Consider the following 18,716-nt stretch of genomic DNA (forward strand, 5'->3'; position numbering starts at 1 on the left):
TTCCCCGAGCATAGCCACCGCGGCATAAATATATACGTATTTGTCAATAGATATATATCTAAGTGGAAGCGTTTATGGGACGGTATCACCATCCATCGTGAAAATCTCCGCTCCAGTCACCGGCTTGGAGTGACGGATGTCCCTTCATGGCGTTATAAGTGTGAAGTCCATATTTTTAATGCCCATTGCACGGCAACAAGACTAAATTTGATCTTAATGTTGTTGTGCCTGCGGGATATATTTATAGCGGAGCCGCATGGTGGAGATTTGTGTATCGCAAAATGTTTCCATATTTATGTATGCTGTTAAGTATATAGGTGATGGACTGTGTCCTGTCAGCTGTTGCATTCTCATAACAGGAAATAAATTAAAAAAAGACTGCTAGGAGATTGGGATCTGGTAATTGCCACAGCGAGTTTGTAGACCTGGGAGAGCAGACGTGGAGATCTTCACACCCGGGTCCTCAAGAAAAGGTTGTGTGAAACGCAAAAATATATTTTTGCTCTAAAACATTAAACATATTAAAAACCAATATTATTATTTAATTTGAAGACATATTTACAGTTCTCTGAAGCTAATTGATAACATTGCCATTTTCAGGGCAAAATGATCATATTGCCTTGTAATTGCGGTGCAAAGTGGGTAAAGTATTCTGCTTCTTCCCTGGATACAGCAGAAGCTATTCTCGGGGGGAGAACCCACCTTTAAAAATGGACAATGTTTCAACCAGAAACACTGTCACCGGTGTGCTCCTCTGGATGGGAAGGTGGTGTGCTATCATTCCTTTACTGCTTAAAATGATGCACATTTGAAGTTCTGGAGGGCTACATAAAATTAGGAGGGCCCCATTTGGCCTGCCGGCCTTGAGTTTCACACCTGTGCTTTAGACCATGAATGAGATTTGAGCTTCATACCACTTTAACTCATTGGTGTCTACCAAACATCTAATGAAAAGTGCAATTATGAAGAAATGTAAATAAACAATCACACGGCTACTGTGATTAAAGTGAACCTGTGACTTGGAAAAAAATAGAGAGAGAAAGTTTCATACTTACCTTGGTAGAAGAAAGCCTCTGGATCCTACAAAGGGTTCCCAACTCCTCCTCAAGACCAATGGTCCAGTGCTAAATCCTTTGGAAGTTTTCAGCTGTCCTCCAGTCTGGGAAGAGTGTGGTCACACTGTGCAGGATGCTTAGCGTGTGCAGTAGCATAGAGCTGCCTGTGCTGTTTAGCTATGCTTGTTCACGGACGGGAGGGCAGTTACATGCACCTCCAGAAAAAGCTCTTGTGGAAGAGGTTCGGGGGTCCAAGCACAAGATTGGCAGAGGCAAGGAGAATGGAGAAAGCATCTGGATTATCCAGAAGCTTCCCTATGTTGACGTATCTAAATGGGGCACTTTTCCTTAAAGGTACAATTTAAAGAGGAACCTTAGGGAAAGGGGGGGGGGGGGGAATCAATCAATGTATTGTAAAGAGAGAAATTAAAATAGAAGAGAGATGAAGAAATGCTATGTGCCATGTAATTTGTTCATATTTTTTCTTCCACAATCAACCTGCACGTCATCTTTACTGCTGGAAGACATGGAGAAAAAGAAAAAAAACAAAAAACACATACAGCACAAACTGCCATTATCTATGACCACACCCCCTAACAATGCGAAAGGTTTTTGTTTTTTTATAAATATACATATGTACAGAGGGAGACACTGGTTGCTTGGCAGTTGGAAACAGCTGTTATTTCCCACAATGCAACAAAGCTCAAACACAGGAAACAGTTAGGACTTAGGTTCTGACATCACACTGTCGCAGGGGTTGCAGCACAATAACAGCAATTGATATGATGATGATCTATTTGAGAAAAGGTAAAAAGATTTCTTGTGTACGGTTCCTCTTTAAATTCCAAGTATAGTACAAGAAAACAAAACCAGAGTATTTGTCTCCTATAAAATGCAGAAGTCAAAGTATCAGGAAAAAGAGTAAACAGGAGCCCAAAACCCACAAAAGTTATAGAGGTCCCAGACAGAGCCAATAAATTCAAAGCAGCAGGCAAAACCTAACAGCATTCAGGAATGTTAACAGTGGATAAAAGCATAATGGTGGTCAAGATACCTTTTTCATGATAAAATATACATGCCAGTGCACTAAGCTTGTTTTTCGGCCCTTTTTAAACTTAGCTAGCGGATAACATAGCTCCCAACTGTCCCTTTTTCGGAGGGGCAGTCCCTTTTTTTGAAAGTTCTGTCCCTCTTTCCTCCTCATTTGCCCCTCTTTCAGGACTTTGTCCCTCTTTCTATGTAAATATATATATATATTTATCTACTAAAAGTGTGTTGGATTGACTCTATAAAAACTTTATTCCCATCCTTTAAATCGATATATTACTAATTTTAAAATGTTAATATGAAGGAAAATGAACCAGGATAGAGAGGACCAGTGTGGTTTGAATGATCAAACAACATATTTTTCTCATGAAATTTTTATTGTATGCTTGACTGGGGGTGTGACAGGGGTGTGATCAGGGGCGTGATATGGGTGTGGCTTAAGTGTCCCTCTTCCTCATTTCAAAAAGTTGGGAGGTATGGGATAAGGATAGTCAACAAGATGCAAATAATTCTGAGTTGATGCAGGATTATGCAAGCTTTTTATGCACATGTATTCAGCTTGAGAATGGATCTATCAAACCTTAAGTTGGAATTTGAGCTATTTTCAAGCGGCATACATATATTTCCATACAATGTTTGCACATTCCTGCATCAATTATTTACAACTCATTGGCCCTCCCTTTGGGTGAGTAAGGGTAGGAAGTTAGGAACACACTAGACAGAAATGCTAGCGTTGCGTAAAGCACTAGCGTTAACACGCCTAATGTAAGCCTAACGGCCGCATTAAATAAGCGCATTTGTTTGCATTCCGCAATGTGTGATTTTGAAACGCAGAACTTGCTGCATATTTTTTCAAAGAAACGCATCTAAAAAACGCACATAACGCATGTCAATGGTGAGGCTGAGGTATAGCGTTATGTTGCATTTTTGGATGAAAAACAAGTTTGATGATGTATTTCTGCTTCCTTGACTTCCTAGTGATGAGCCAAAGAGGACATCGAAGAGCATGCTTATACTGGTCACAGTCCAAAAACGTTGCAACAAACGCATGTTACAAACGCAAGCAAAATGCACAAAAACTCACTTGCGATTGCACTTGCACAAGCAAATGTAATAAAACGCCAACCACATGTGTGAAGTGCAAATGCACTCAAAACGCACTTCCTTAGAACAAAAAAACCCGCACAAACCCATATGCAGCAAAACGCAACCTTTTACGCACCGCCTAGTGTGTTCCCAGCCTAAGTAGTAAAAGAGCATTTGACTTCTAAAGCAGGAAGGACAATAGAAGTCAGACTACACTTCCCAACATTACAGGAGAATGTGTTAGAGGCTGGTGGTAAATGGCAGTGACATAGGCAGTGACTAGACCAGTTACCACATTTGTTTCCTTAGCTGCACAGGTCTACACCATTCTCATCCATATCCAGTTTTAGGCACAAGGGGAGTGCACAAGCCCAAGTCAGTCACTTTGTTGGCACAGCCTGATATCAACTCATAGCTCACGGGAAGCGGAAATTAAATACCCCATTTTTGAATAGGAAGCAAACTGCAGGGGTCTTGCATCTCTATGAACAGATGTACAGCTGCAAATGACAAAATTTGACAACTCACAGTCAAAAATAATACTTGTAATTTACTTTAGTTGTACTTTAAAGTGAACCCTAACCAATTCTATCTATCCTCCTACTCCTAAATATGACTTTTTGATATCACCTAGTCCTATGCTCTGTTTAAAAAGGTAAAAAGTTGATTTATTGTTTTGTCTCAGCTCAATGACAAAGTCTTTCCTGTGTTTCATGTAGCCAAAATAAATGAACTATTGACCTTTTATTAATCTATCCCCTGCTCTCAGAAGCCCAGTTCTCTTTTTATGACTGTAATTCCTTATCAGTAAGGGACACAAGGGTCAAACTGGGTTCCAACTGCAGAGAAGCTGTCAGTTGCATAGGTTCCCTTTAATTAAGAATTCACAGGCGTTTTCATGATCAATTTCAGCACTACAGAAGGCTGCTGATGAGCTGTGAAGCCCACCATAGTGCAGGAATTTAACACCCCTAGCAGAGCAAGCAAGGGATAGTGGAAGGAATGGCAGCCTCATCATTAGTCCTCTTTCACAGTGTTGGAAAATTATCTAAGCACTTGCAATGCATATTGACATACCCCTGCTGTGAGTGTGTATTTATATCAGTAAGCTGTAGTGTGATGAGAGGAAATTATATGTGGGCGTGTTATATGTTACTATTATATAAAAGTAGACATGTATGTGAGACAGAGACAGTTCATAAGAAAAATATTTTAATAGAGATACCATGTTTTTCGCACCATAAGATGCACTTAGGTTCAAAGGATGAAAACCAGGGGAAAAAAATCTAAGCCTAGTGCGCTCATAGTGCAGGGGCTTCTTCTGCTGGTACCGGGTCTCCCCCCAAGTTGTCTCTCCGCCACTCCACTGCAGTCCCTGTGGCATCTGCAGAGTAGAAAGCCAGCAGAGCACACTAACCTATCCGGCCGGCGCATGCCTTCCTCTCATTGTCCTATCTATATTGTCACCAGCACCCACTTTCAGTGACCCGGTGGCATGTACATGAGTAGGAACATCCCGCCGGGGCCACTGTGAGAGGGCACCAGTGCTGATGAGGATAAAGGGACACAAAATAGGAAGAGGCACGGCGGCCAGAGAGTTGAGTGAGCAGCGCTGCCGTTGTACTCTTCATGGGCCGTAGCGAGTGCGATTACCATGGGGTGGCTGGGAGACAGCCCGAAAAGGTAATATTTAGTCCATAAGATGCACAAACTCCCCCTCCCCAACTAAATAGTTGTAGTTGCAGAAGGGGTGTCTCCTGATGTAGGGGATGGCCCCCAAAACGCTTAGTGACATGTGACCTTAAAGTGAACCAGAGATTAAAATAAACTAATGAGAAACAATTGGATCTGTCATTCTACTCCTAAAAATGACTTTTAGATATCTCAAGGTTTTATTTTATGTACAAACATTTACAAAGAAGATTTAATGTTTCACAGTCTCTGCTAAACTGCAGTGTCTCAAGAGTCCCAGAGTGAAAATACATGAACTATTGACCTTTTCTATCTTTTCCTCTCCCAGAAAAAAGCCCAGGCATCTGCTTAGGAAAGTGTTTTATAGCTGTAATTTGTTATCAGTGAGCCGACTGAGGGCTGGTGCACACCAGAGCGGTTCTGAAGAGGTTTTTTTGAACGCTTGCAGGGGAAAAACCACTTGGCTAATGAAAGTAAATGGGCTGGTGCAAACCAGAGCGGTTCGTTTTTTCCACAAACGCAAACTCGAGGGCTGCAGCATTTTTTTAGATTTCTGAGGCGTTTCTGCCTCAATGTTAAAGTATAGGATGGAAAACAGCTCTGAAAAACACTAGATCAGAGCGGTTTTCCAAGCATTTTTGTTACAGAAGCTGTTCAATAACAGCTTTACTGTAACAATATATGAAATCTGCTACACTAAAACGCTCCAAAAAACACTAGGCATGTGTAGAAAACGTCTCTAAACATGCCTAGAACCGCTCTGAAATCTACTTCAAAAACCTCTAGCGTTTTGCAGATCTGCTAGAGCAGGGGTGCCCACACTTTTTCGGCTCGCGAGCTACTTTTAAATTTGCCGAGGCCAGGAGATCTACCAACGTCTCAAATGCTAAGCACGCCCCCCCCCGCGTAGGTTAGCCAGGTATATGTGCCTGCAGCATAGGTTGCGTGCCCTCAGTGTAGGTTTGCCAGGTATAGGGGCCCTCAGTGTAGGTTTGCCAGGTATAGGGGCCCTCAGTGTAGATTAGCCAGGTATAGGGGCCCCCAGTGTAGGTTAGCCAGGTATAGGGGCCCCCAGTGTAGGTTAGCCAGGTATAGGGGCCCCCAGTGTAGGTTAGCCAGGTATAGGGCCCCCCAGTGTAGGTAAGCCAGGTATAGGGCCCCCCAGTGTAGGTTAGCCAGGTATAGGGCCCCCCAGTGTAGGTTAGCCAGGTATAGGGCCCCCCAGTGTAGGTTAGCCAGGTATAGGGCCCCCCAGTGTAGGTTAGCCAGGTATAGGTCCCTTCAGTGTAGGTTAGCCAGGTATAGGTCCCTTCAGTGTAGGTTAGCCAGGTATAGGGCCCCCCAGTGTAGGTTAGCCAGGTATAGGGCCCCCCCAGTGTAGGTTAGCCAGGTATAGGGCCCCCCAGTGTAGGTTAGCCAGGTATAGGTCCCTTCAGTGTAGGTTAGCCAGGTATAGGGCCCCCCAGTGTAGGTTAGCCAGGTATAGGGCCCCCCAGTGTAGGTTAGCCAGGTATAGGGCCCCCCAGTGTAGGTTAGCCAGGTATAGGGCCCCCCAGTGTAGGTTAGCCAGGTATAGGGCCCCCCAGTGTAGGTTAGCCAGGTATAGGGCCCCCCAGTGTAGGTTAGCCAGGTATAGGGCCCCCCAGTGTAGGTTAGCCAGGTATAGGGCCCCCCAGTGTAGGTTAGCCAGGTATATGTACCTGCAGGCGGAGGAGAAGAGGCGGCGAGGAGATACTCTGGCAGGCCAATGGGATGTAGGAGAGAAGCGGCGGCGAAGAGGGAGGCGGCGCGGCCGCTACGTCATGGCTGGGGGCGGCGCCGGGCACGTTACACACGCACATTACACAGGCTGCCCTCCGCCGCCCCCAGCCATGACGCAGCGGACGCGCCGCCTCTCTCCTCCCTCTCTCCTCGCCTGCATGCATTCTATTGGCCAGCGGCCAGCAGCTAAACACGAGCTGCTGGCCACAACAAACATTAACGAGACGCGGCCAAGAGGCCGCGATCTACCAAGGAGGCGGTCGCGATCTACCGGTAGATCGCGATCGACCTATTGGGCAGCCCTGTGCTAGAGGTTTTTGGTGTGCACTGGGCCTGAGTCCTGACTGGAGAAAAACTGTCAGTACCATAGCTAATTATAAACTCTTTCCGGCAGGAAAAAAAGAAAAAAAAAAGGGAGCACAGCATAAGTGTCTGTATGCTTGCCACAGTACATAAACATGTCTATCTCACCCTGTCACATGTCCTCTCTGGTACACTTGAAGTGGTGGGACACATGCTGCCTCCAGCAGACGGACCGTGATACGACTGAGGTCATCTCTTTCCGCCAACCACGGCAAGATGTCCGAGTTTGGTCTCCTTCAGCCAGTACACACCTCGACTTTTTATATGGTAGGCGCAATTGCAATTGTGTGTTATTTCTTAGTAAAATGGTAACAAGCCATGAGACATGTATATATCCTTTTGTTGCAGCGCTTCTCCTTTTTTCATCCCTTACCCGTGGCTTGATTATTGACTCACTTAAGGAACATTCTAGCGAAGGGCCTATTTCCACTACACACGGATTCTGGGTGTGAATTTCTGCATCCTAAATGCAAAATTTCTGGACGCGCTGCGGAAAGAATCTGGATGGTATGCTGCATTTTTCGCATGCGGGTGCGTTCCGGGTGCGAATGTGGCTAATGTAAGTCAATGGGGCCTCATATACCCCATTACAAATGCAGAAATCCGCGCTCTGAACGCAGATTTACCCAGCAAGCACAGTGTCATTTCCAAGTTAATTATGCCAATGAGTTGCTGGGCAGTACATGACATGTGATGTTGCCAGGCACTTTTCAAATCGCAATGTGAATTTTTGCATAAAAACGCATTAATAATGGATGCGGTTCAAATGCGTGCTATTGGAAATTGGCCCGTAGTGTTGAGACTTACAAGCCTGCATTGTTATTTGCTGATGGTGTTCACTGATTTTTTTTTCAGTTGGTTCAAAGCGCTGGTGTTTACTCAGGTACACTGTAAGCCATCCCATTTAGATTAAACCAGCTTAGAAGAGTAAAAGAATCGGCACTAGTTGCTGATGGCAAATTCAGTGGGGGCTAGTTAAATGTGCCTCCGGATGGTTAGAATCACCACATCAACAGAAAGAAGCAAAAAGGATCCGGGCACCATCAACTGCAGTTACCACACTTTATTGCATCCCCACAAGTAGACAGATACAGGTGTAATGGGGTGGTCTGACAGCCGTTTCGCAAGCAGACATGCTTGCTTCCTCAGAGACGGTGTCTTTGAGGAAGCAAGCATGTCTGCTTGCGAAACGGCTGTCAGACCAGCCCATTACACCTGTATCTGTCTACTTGTGGGGATGCAATAAAGCGTGGTAACTGCAGTTGATGGTGCCCGGATCCTTTTTGCTTCTTTCCATTTAGATTAACATGGTTCAATACTGCTCCACTAAAATGACACAGTTGAAATGTGTGTTACAGCACTGAAGAACTATATCCAGACAGTCTGGTGAGTAACAGCTTCCCCAAGCCCAAATGGATCAGCACCAACAGCTGCAAAGACTTTTGTGTCCCTGGTTTCTGACTTATGCAGTGAATGGCTGTTCTTGTTTATCAGTCAGCGATTTCCTCACCCACACATCCCCGTTTAGTTACTGTACAGTCTCCGTTGATAAATCACAGCAAAGAATGCCAACATCACAACACACAGCATGCAAAGAAAGCAGACTACACTGCAGCTGGGAGGACAAAACAGAAAAACTCATTCTACACTCCTCCTGATTGATATGCACAGGACCAGAACCACTCAAGTGCTTCAGCAGCAGATTCCTCAGAATTGAATACGATCTTATGAAGCAATGTCCAAAGAGATCTTATGCTAATTTTATTCCCTGATCTGGGACACTGTACTGAAGGGGATATGGAGGCTGCCATGTTTATGGACTTCCGAACAACACTAATTGCCTGACAGTCCTGCTGATCTCATTGGCTGCAGTAGTGTCTGAATCACACACATGGAACAAGCCTGTGGCTACTATGGCCAGATGTGTTTATATTGAGTCTGTGGCGGAAAATAGTAGAGATTCAGGACAAGCAAGACAGGTAGAATATTGCCATGGTTTTATGGCCCGTTGCTTTACACATCGAGTGCAGGTGGGTTCCAACTGAGTAACGCATGTTTACAGTGGAAGTGAGACCAGTGGTGTAACTAAGGAGCTTGGGGCCCCACTATGAGTCATACATGGGGATAGTGTAATGGTTAAGGGCTCTGCCTCTGAAACAGGAGACCTGGGTTCGAATCTCGGCTCCACCTGTTTGTAAGCCAGCACCTATTCAGTAGGAGACCTTGGGCAAGTCTCCCTAACACTGCTGCTGCCTATAGAGTGCGTCCTAGTGGCTGCAGCTCTGGCGCTTTAAGTCCGCCAGGAGAAAAGCACGATATAAATTTTCTGTGTTTGTTTGTTTGTTTGTGTTTAAAGGGAACAATAGGGAAACTTAAACAAAAAAAATCTGATTCACTTACATGGGAGGAAGCCCCAGGTAAATACTGTAGATCTGATTTTTTTTACGATTCCCTGACATTTCCTTTAGGCTACTTACACACCAGGACGTTGCGTTTAGGGGACGTTATAGGGCACATAACGTGCCCCTAACGCAACGCCTGGTGCTCTCTGATCTGGACGTCAAAGTGAGCCGCGTTGTCCAGCTCACTCTGGCGTCCGTGATGCGTACTCTTGGACGCATGCGGCATCACGTGGTCCCGCCTAACCAATCGCCGCACAGAGCAGCCGCTCCAGGAAGTAAACACTGCACGTCACACCGTGCAGTGAATATTAATTAGCCATGTGCCTGGCCGCTCCCCATTCCTCCCCAACACTACTGAGCATGTGCGAACAGTCTAACGCGGCTTAGCCACGCAGAACGCACAGCATGCAGCACTCTCAACGGATGTGCTGCGCTACAATGTAACGCAACGTGGGCACTGTGAATGGGCTGATTGATTTTTCATAACTGTGCGGTGGGGCTGCGTTACAGGCTGCACTAACGTGCGCCTGTAACGTCTTACTGTGAAAGCAGCCTAAAGGATTACTACTATTTAATTCACTTATAGAGGTCTGTGTTCTCCCCAGAATTTTTTTTCCACCAGGGTAGCATGAAAAAGTAGCCGGGTGGGGCGCAACCCAGGAGAATACAGGACCAGTGCATCTCTGCTTACAGCATAGGAGGAGGAGGAAGAAACGAGCTGATGTCAGCTGGGTGCTTACCAAAAATAGCCGGGTGGAGCATCTGGCTAAAAGAGCCTGGGGAGGACACTGGAGGTGTTCATTTTATTATTTTTTATTTATATAGCGCCAACATCTTCCGTAGCGCTGTACATAGTACAAAAAAATAATGGGGAACAAATATACATAAGAACTACAAGACACTGTACAGTCATGACATTGATTAGTAGAAATACAAATACATACATAGTTGATGTGTATTTGGTACATGTGCATATGTTAAAATTACAGCAGTATGAGAAACACTGGGAGGAGGTCCCTGCCCTTCCGAGCTTACATGTAGGTTCATTTCCCGCATAGCACCAATACAAAGCTAATAAGATGGATGAAAAAGGCCCCTAGAGGGCCCCTCTAGCCCAGAGGCCCCCAGTGCGGTCGCAAACTGTGCAACACCACTGAGAGGCATAATTTCATTGTTTTGTATGCCTCAATGTACTGCTGCATCGCAGCGATAACGAACAGTGCACCTTTTCTGCTATGTTGCAATGTTATTGTAACGCAACTGAGTGATTTGATGTGAAAAGGCTCATAAAAAGGAGGGGGGGGGGGGGGGGGGGGGTGGGGGGGGGGGAGGCAGCTTTCACATAGCTCACTACAGCCTCCCTTTACATAATACTGAAGGCAGAGTATCAGACTGTGTAGTTGGATCCTATGAACCAATTAAAGAATACCCAAAGTGGGGTCTATTTGAAAAGGGCTCCTGTAAAAAAGGGCTCCTGGTGTAGCCCATATATACCAAATTCGGCTACAAAAAGGGCACCTGGTGTAGCCCATATGCCAACTTCGGCTACAAAGGGCACATGGTGTAGCCCATATATGCCAACTTCGACTACAAAGGGCACCTGGTGTAGCCCATATATGCCAACTTCGGCTACAAAGGGCACATGGTGTAGCCCATATATGCCAACTTCAGCTACAAAGGGCGCCTGATGTAGCCCATATATGTCTAATTCGGCTACAAAGGGCACCTGGTGTAGCCGAAAAAGCTAGTTTTAGTTTATTAGGCAAAATTTGTTGGGTTATAAAAGGGCTCTAGATATAGCTAAGAAAAGTGATTATTATGACCTGACTGCTCCCTACTCTCACACAGAACCCTCCCCCGATGGTGCCTAACCCTAATCCCCTAGGACCCTAGGAGGTGCCTAACCCTAATCCCCTAGGAGGTGCCTAACCCTAAGACCCCCCCCCCCCCCGCCCATTTGTGATGCCTAATCCTAACCTCCCCTGCACCCTTGAATCAAAAATCTCGGCTATAAAAGGGTGCCCTTTTGTAGCAGAATCAAAAACCTTGTAGCCTAAAACCTTGTAGCTGAATAAAAAATATGGGCTACAAAGGGGTGCCCTTTTGTAGCCGAAAACCTTGTAGCTGAATAAAAAATATGGGCTACAAAGGGGTGCCCTACTGTAGCCAAAAACCTTGTAGCCTAAAAAAAAAAAAAAAAAAAAAAAAAAAAATGGCCTACAAAAGGGCGCCTGCTTGTAGCCTATATCAAAACTCCGGAGCCCTTTTCACCACCTTGTAGCCCATATTTGCAGAAATAACATTGATGTCTATGGAGGAGCCCTTTTCATACAGGCAGCTCAGGAGCCCTTTTCAATGGATCCCCCAAAGTGACATGTGACATGATGAGATAGACATGTGTAATTATGTACAGTGTCTAGCACACAAATAACTATGCGGTGTTCCTTTTTTTCTTTCTCTGCCTGAAAGAATTAAATATCGGGTATATAATTGGCTGACTCAGTCCTGACTCAGAAAGGAAGTGACTACAGTGTGACCCTCACAGATGAGATATTCCCCTTTTTATTTATTTCTTGCTCTCAGAAGCCATTTTCTGCCAGGAAAGTGTTTTATTGTTGGAATTTCTTATCACTGAGGGTCACACTGTAGTCACTTCCTGTCTGAGTCAGGACTGAGTCAGCCACTTACAAACCTGATATTTAATTCTTTCAGGCAGAGAAAGAAAAAAAAAAGGAATGCAGCATAGTTATTTGTGTGCTAGGCACTGTACATACCCATCTCTATCTCATCATGTCACTTTGGGTATCCTTTAAGGCCACTTTTCCACGGACAGTTGAACTGTGTGCTCAGCATCAGCAAGCAGTTACCAGGTAGCAGTGAGCAGTTGCCAGGCAGCAGCAGAGAGTATGAGAGTTTGAGAGGCATGTCACTGCCTATCAACTGACCATGGAAAAAGAGGCCTAAGGGCTCTCCAGCCTTCCCAAGTCCTTCAACATCCCTTGCCCCTGCAGCTGAGTGCAGCAAGCAATCTTATTTTATTTCACTATATTGTTTACAATTGCTACCTGAGGAGCAGTTTGAACAGAGAGCAGAGGAAAAGGTAGCCACAGATTTTAAATTTAAGTTTGCAGATGATAGCTGGCAACCACTAATGGCCAGTCTGCCATCTGCAGATTAGACCACAAATGTTTCACACTAATGTTTGCAAAAGACATGCCTGGCAGAGCTGTGCTGGGTGGCGTGGCTAACAGTAAACTATTGGTAATTGCAATTACCAATCTTTACTATGCAGTGCCCAGCACTTATCCTAATCCTAATCCTCTTCTCTAAGTGCCTACCCTTAACTCCCACAACCTAATGCCTAACTCCCCATGTAGGTGCCTAACACACACACACACCCACCTAATAGCTAACCTTAACCTTGGGCGTCTAAACGACCGGTAGCTGTAGCTGACTGTCAACTACAACCATTAAACTCCAAGCAGTAGCCGAGCGGTTACTACTTGCATTGGGCGCCCAAATGACTGGATGGGCACCCTATTACCGAAAGTGAAAATAGGCTTTTATGAATCGACTGCTGCGTCGAACTGACCTGATTTGTGATAAATGACATTTTGAAAGGAAGTCAGAAATGGCGCTCGTTATGGCCTTTTCAGTTCCATTTTCAATTAAGGGAACTGAGTTTGACTACTCCAGTGTTCCAATTTTTTCCAGCCGGGTGACATCAAAAAGTAGCCGGTTGGGGTGCGAGGGGGTAATGCAAGGCTGGCGTAACTCTGCCTATAGCATAGGAGGAGGATGAGGAGGTGAGCCAATAACAGCCGGGTGGTCACCAAAATTAGCTGGGTGGAGGACCCGGCTAAAAGAGCTTGGGGAGAACACTGCTGCTCATCTTCTGCAGAAGTATCCAGGATGCTATGTCCTCACCTGGCTTTACTGCTTTATGGGTTCCCAATCAGGAACAGACAGTAAAGCCACCACTCTGAATCGAAATGCCTGTGTATGTCGGGAACTACAATGGCTGAAGCCACAAGTAGATCTGTAATCCTAAATTCAACTAGTGTTTTTTGCACTACAACAAGTGGAATTCATGTGGGTTGAAACAAAAAACTTTGCACAGGACTCATCAGCTTAATGATTTACACTCGACAGCTTGATTGAAAAAAAAAAAAAAAAAATAATAATAATAATAATAATAATAATAATAATAATAATAATAATAATAATAATAATAATACACCAAATGTTGGAATTTAAGTTTGTCTCTAGTCAAGAGGCTTTTCAGTTTATGTCAATGAAGACATGCTTATGAATAGCGGTTGTCAATGAGATGCAAATTATTCCAGCCTGCATTGCATCTCATTGACTACCACTGCTTAGCGACTGCAAAGTAGTAGTACAACGAAGCAGCTATCCATGGCAACCAGTCAGAGTCCAGCTTATGGTTGTTGGTTCACTGAAAGATTGTTGGTTGCCCTCGTTTAATTATTTTCTCCCACCATCATCATCTATTTTTGCAGTACCGTTCTGAGAAAGCTTGGTGGACATCGCTCTAAAAGTACTTGCCAGTTTATAGACTCACCGGACTGTCATCATACTCTATATCTCTCTGAAATTAAAAACTTCTTTAGCCTACATCTCTATCAGCATAACACTAAATTGTCTCATGCACTGCTAACTATCGTACAACTTCAGATTATATTGCTTTGGTCACTATTCCGTTGTGTGACTCATTGCACCCAAAACATTGCATGCATACCACCCCCCCCCCCCCCCACTCCCAAGCGCGCACACACACACTTTCAAATGATTTTCACAGCTATGTGATGGTACAAAGCCATTAACACCACCAGTTTATAGGACATACCAGTACTGCATCGTGAAAAGACCACTGTGTATGACATTTATACAGTGTCCCTATAATGCTTTATAATAATACGGTCTTCCAAATCCTCCCCTTCATCTTATAACTATTTGTGAACAGTATTGGATAGCACATTTAAAAGCTATGACAGTCTCAGCCACCATTTATAGTGATAGGTGAACACAGCCTTAAAAACACATCAATTATCTATGATCCATTAACACCAGCCTCCCTCAGTTTGCACACTGTTCCTTCCATGTTACTCCTCAAAATAGCACCCTCATATGTCCTATCTACACAGCACCTTCATATCCCCATCCTCATCTACATGGCATGCTCATAAGTCCCATTTACAAGGCAACCTCATGAGTCCCATCATGATCTACAAGACACCCTAATATGTCCCATCTACAGGGTACTCTCATATGCCCCATACCCGTGTACTAAGCACACATTTCCGATCATAGCCTACAATGCACTTATGTCCCATCTTCATGTATATGACACCATCGTAGGTCCCATTTACACCGCAACCATTTGAGTCCCATCATGACCTACAAGGCACCCTCATATGTCCCATCTACAGGGTACTCTCATATGTCCCATCTACAGGGTACACTCATATGTCCCATCTACAGGGTACTCTCATATGTCTCATCCCCATGTAGAGAGTACCCTCAAATTTCCCATCATAGTCTACAAGGCACCCTCATATGTCTCATCTACAAGGCACCCTCATACAGTACGTCTCATCATCTACAAAGCACCCTCATGTGTCTCATCCTCATATGTCTCATCTATAGGCACCCTCATATGTCCCATCTACAAGGCACCCTCATATGTCCCATCATCTACAAGGCACCCTCATATGTCCCATCTATAGGCACCTTCATGAGTCCCATCTTCATTTATATGGTAATCTCATTTGTCCCATCCTCCGCTACACGCCACCCTCACATGTCAAATCTACAAGGCACCCTCGTGTCCCATCATTTATACTGCACCCTGATTTGTCCTAGTCCCAGTTACATTGCACCCTCACTGTCTCATCTACATAGCACCTTCATATGTCCCATAAACATAGCACCTTCATACGTCCCATCCTCATCGACATGCCACCATTCAATATCTCCTGACCTTCTCTATGACCCACCCATTACATAACCCACTTTTTCATTATTACTTTAATAAATATCAGATAGAAATACATGATACCCCCTCTCTTACATCAGCTGCCCCCAGAGAGCCTTTTTTCAGACACTCAGTGATCGATAAATGGATATGTAACTGGACCCAATCACTGTCATCCCAATGCGTGTTACTAGTCTACGAGATGTGATGTAGTAATCGGACCATACCATCAATTATTATTCCAAAAGGCTCAGTATACACCGTCTCTCTATAGACATCAAGGCTGAACAGACTGAAAAAAATGGATTTTATATATAGTTCTATTAGAATAATGTGCACAGCATGCTCTTCTCTATTTATCTGCATTGTGTAACACTCTACAAAGTCAGAATGTAACGGCGGAGGATTTCGCTCTGGGCAAACATGGAAATCTACCTGTACCCCATTAATCTGCAAGCTACACCCCATGACAGTCTCTCCTGCATGTCCTGAATCACATCATGTATTAAATCAGGAATTTACTGAAGTGGGGAGGCAATCTGCTCGCTCAGCCGGAAAATATCCCTTTTATTTTTTTTCCTTCCCTTGGTGGAAGTGTTAATTTGCCCAGTGAAAGCAGCTCTGTTCCGTGCATACTTGGGCATTTCTCCGGCTGCCTGGATGTTGTATGTCTCGTATTGTGACATGCTCTCTCTCTCAGCCTCCCATTAACCAGCCCCTCTCTATTGCACAAGATAGATTCCCCACAGACTACAATGGAAATGTTGGGGAGATAAATGGTTGAAGCTCATGCAATCGGAGCTAGGCTCAAAGGCTGGGGAGGCTCTGAGTGCGTTTGCTTTTACATAAGCTGTCATAGTTAGAGGAGTTGTGTGTCAGGATTCTATAATTGCTGTTTCCAGACTCCTAGTCTTATGGTGATGACAATATTGTATATTGACATTGAAATAAAGCAGTTTCATGGATGGTGGGAGATTTCACTGTCACGTATCCCACTCTTTGTACCATTTGCTAGATAAAAGCTTGTAACAAGAGTTCTTTAAAAACCAAAAAAAGGCCTCAGATCAGAAAAACAGGCAATAGTGGGTTACAGTTCACAGAATTGCACAGACAGATCCCCTGAGAAGCAATGTATGGGGCTTATTAGATCAACGATGCAAAACAGTAACCATTAGCAACCAGAGGTCAGCTTCTGTCTACAGAAGAGAAGATGATGAACATTGACATATGGGCAATGTTTAGTGGGGTGGGGGGGCATTGGTTATTCTAGCTACACACAGGACAATATGGTCAATCAGCCAATCATATCTTTCATTAGGTATGAACATACAGGTAGGAGAGAGTTAAATCCCCCCCAAAAGAAATAACCACAATCGACTGGTTAAGGGATCCATCAGGCTGTAGATCTGTATGAGATCTAATAAAAGATAGCCTCTTTCCAGTACTCGGAAACAACCATTCTGCAATGACTGCAAAGAAAATCGATCACTTTTTAGGTCCTTCTAAAATCTTTCTATGTGTGACCAGCAAAAGCCAGAAGTCACACAGTACTGTAGTGTCACAGACCACAGCAACCAATCAAAAATTATATTTTAAATTCTCAAAATATTTCAACTCTAGGAACACACAGTGGAACCATATTGCCTGTTGTAGAGAAATGCACGCAGCCCCAGAGTCCTATTAAACACATAATTATCTTTTTCAGTAAAGGATTTCTGCTTATTGTAGCACCCCAGCCTCTCCAGGGTTGTCTAACGCTGTATTGCTTGATACACACCATACAATTTTTTGTCAGACCAACGGGACAAATCGATAATTTCCGATAGGTCCGATCAGGTTTCTAATCACTTCTGCACAAAACCAATCGCAAACCAATCAGATGGAAATTATCGATATGACATGTCGATCTGATGGTAAATTGCATGGTGTGTACCAGGCATATAGTCATTAGAGTTCAGGCGTTTCCCCATACTGATCTCTACCAGCTGGGATGGGAGGCTGATCCCTGCCTGCACAACAACCAGCAGCCCCCCAATAACAGGACAGGGTTGTCATTCAGGGGGACAGGGCATGACCTCTGCCACCAGCAGCACAGTGAGGGGCTTACCTGGCTCCTGTCATTGGATGTCCGGTGGCTCTGCGTACAGGGGGGGGCTCCAATGAATCCGGAGTTTGCAAAGCAATTGGGCTCTCCAGGCTTGCAATGATCCCAGCTAGTCTCCAGGTGTCCAGTGACTGCTTTAATCCCGTGCTGAGCCCAGGCAGCAGAGCAGCTCCCCCGGGATCCAGGGCTCAGTAACAGCAGCCAGGGGTCTCAGTGTCTGGGGAACAAGAGGTGACATTCCAGAGCAAAGCCAATGTAGGGGTCCCCCTGTGACAGCCCAGCAGTGCTGCTGCTTATAATCCAAGGTGATGAGCCAGCGTACAGGCAGCCCTCTCCCGACAAGGACTACATTCTCATTTCAACCATAGAATATTGCCCAGCTCTCTGTAGCCTGCCTGGATCTCTCTCCTCGACTCACTGCAGCTCCCTCCCCAGCACAGCGCTGTGCATCCCTTCCCTGCTCAGCAACACGCGGCCACACCCCCCGCCCGTGACGTCAGCTGTCACTCCAGCATGTCTTCAGTGTGGCTGTGCTGTGTGCAGCAGAGATGTGTTACCTGCATGCATGTCTACCTGTGCCACGTGCATCACTATGCCTGCCTGTGCTATGCTATGTGCATCAGAATGCCTGCCTGTGCCAGAGAGATGCAGAAAGGGAAAGGCTGCGTTTACATAATCTCATAGTGGTGCCAGTGTTTGCAGCAGGTTCAGGTGTGGTGACATAATTTTTTGCAACCTATCAAAATTTGCATTCTATAGGAGAAGGTTGGTTAGCATTAAGAGAGGAGAGGTTAATAAGGCAGAGGAGAGGGGATGTCATGTTAGTGATAAGCAGATAATGTGTGGAGGGTAGTTTTGGGCACAGGACAGGGTAGTATTATTATTAGTATTTATATAGAGCCAACATCTTCCACACCTCTGTACAGAGTATATGGTCTTCCAGGTCTTGTCATTTAATTGTCCCTCAGAGGGGCTCACAGTCTTATCCCTACCATCACTATATTATGTAGTGTATATATCATAATCTAGGGCCAATTTAGGGGGAAGCCAATTCACTTGTTTATGTTTTTTGTGGATGTTGGAGGAAACTGGGGTGCCCGGAGAAAACCCACACTGATACCAGAATGACATACAAACTCTGTGCAGATAGTGTCCTGATTGGACCCAGCGCTGCAAGGCGAGAGTGCTAACCACTGTGTAGGTTTAGGCTA

At 44.8% G+C, this 18,716-nt stretch overlaps 1 protein-coding gene across 4 annotated transcripts in view; it reads right to left on the reverse strand.

The window, feature by feature from the left end:
- Positions 1–17,957, reverse strand: part of LOC137528929 (leucine-rich repeat and fibronectin type III domain-containing protein 1-like protein) — an 874,345-nt gene extending 856,388 nt beyond the window's left edge. For all 4 annotated transcript variants that reach the window (XM_068250704.1, XM_068250705.1, XM_068250703.1 and 1 more), the window contains exon 1: positions 17,509–17,957. The gene's annotated coding sequence lies outside the window, so the exon portion shown is untranslated. The remainder of the gene's footprint in view (positions 1–17,508) is intronic.
- Positions 17,958–18,716: the final 759 nt, after the last annotated feature.

The sequence above is a fragment of the Hyperolius riggenbachi genome, chromosome 8 (assembly GCF_040937935.1).
Source record: "Hyperolius riggenbachi isolate aHypRig1 chromosome 8, aHypRig1.pri, whole genome shotgun sequence".
NCBI classification, from domain to species: domain Eukaryota; kingdom Metazoa; phylum Chordata; class Amphibia; order Anura; family Hyperoliidae; genus Hyperolius; species Hyperolius riggenbachi.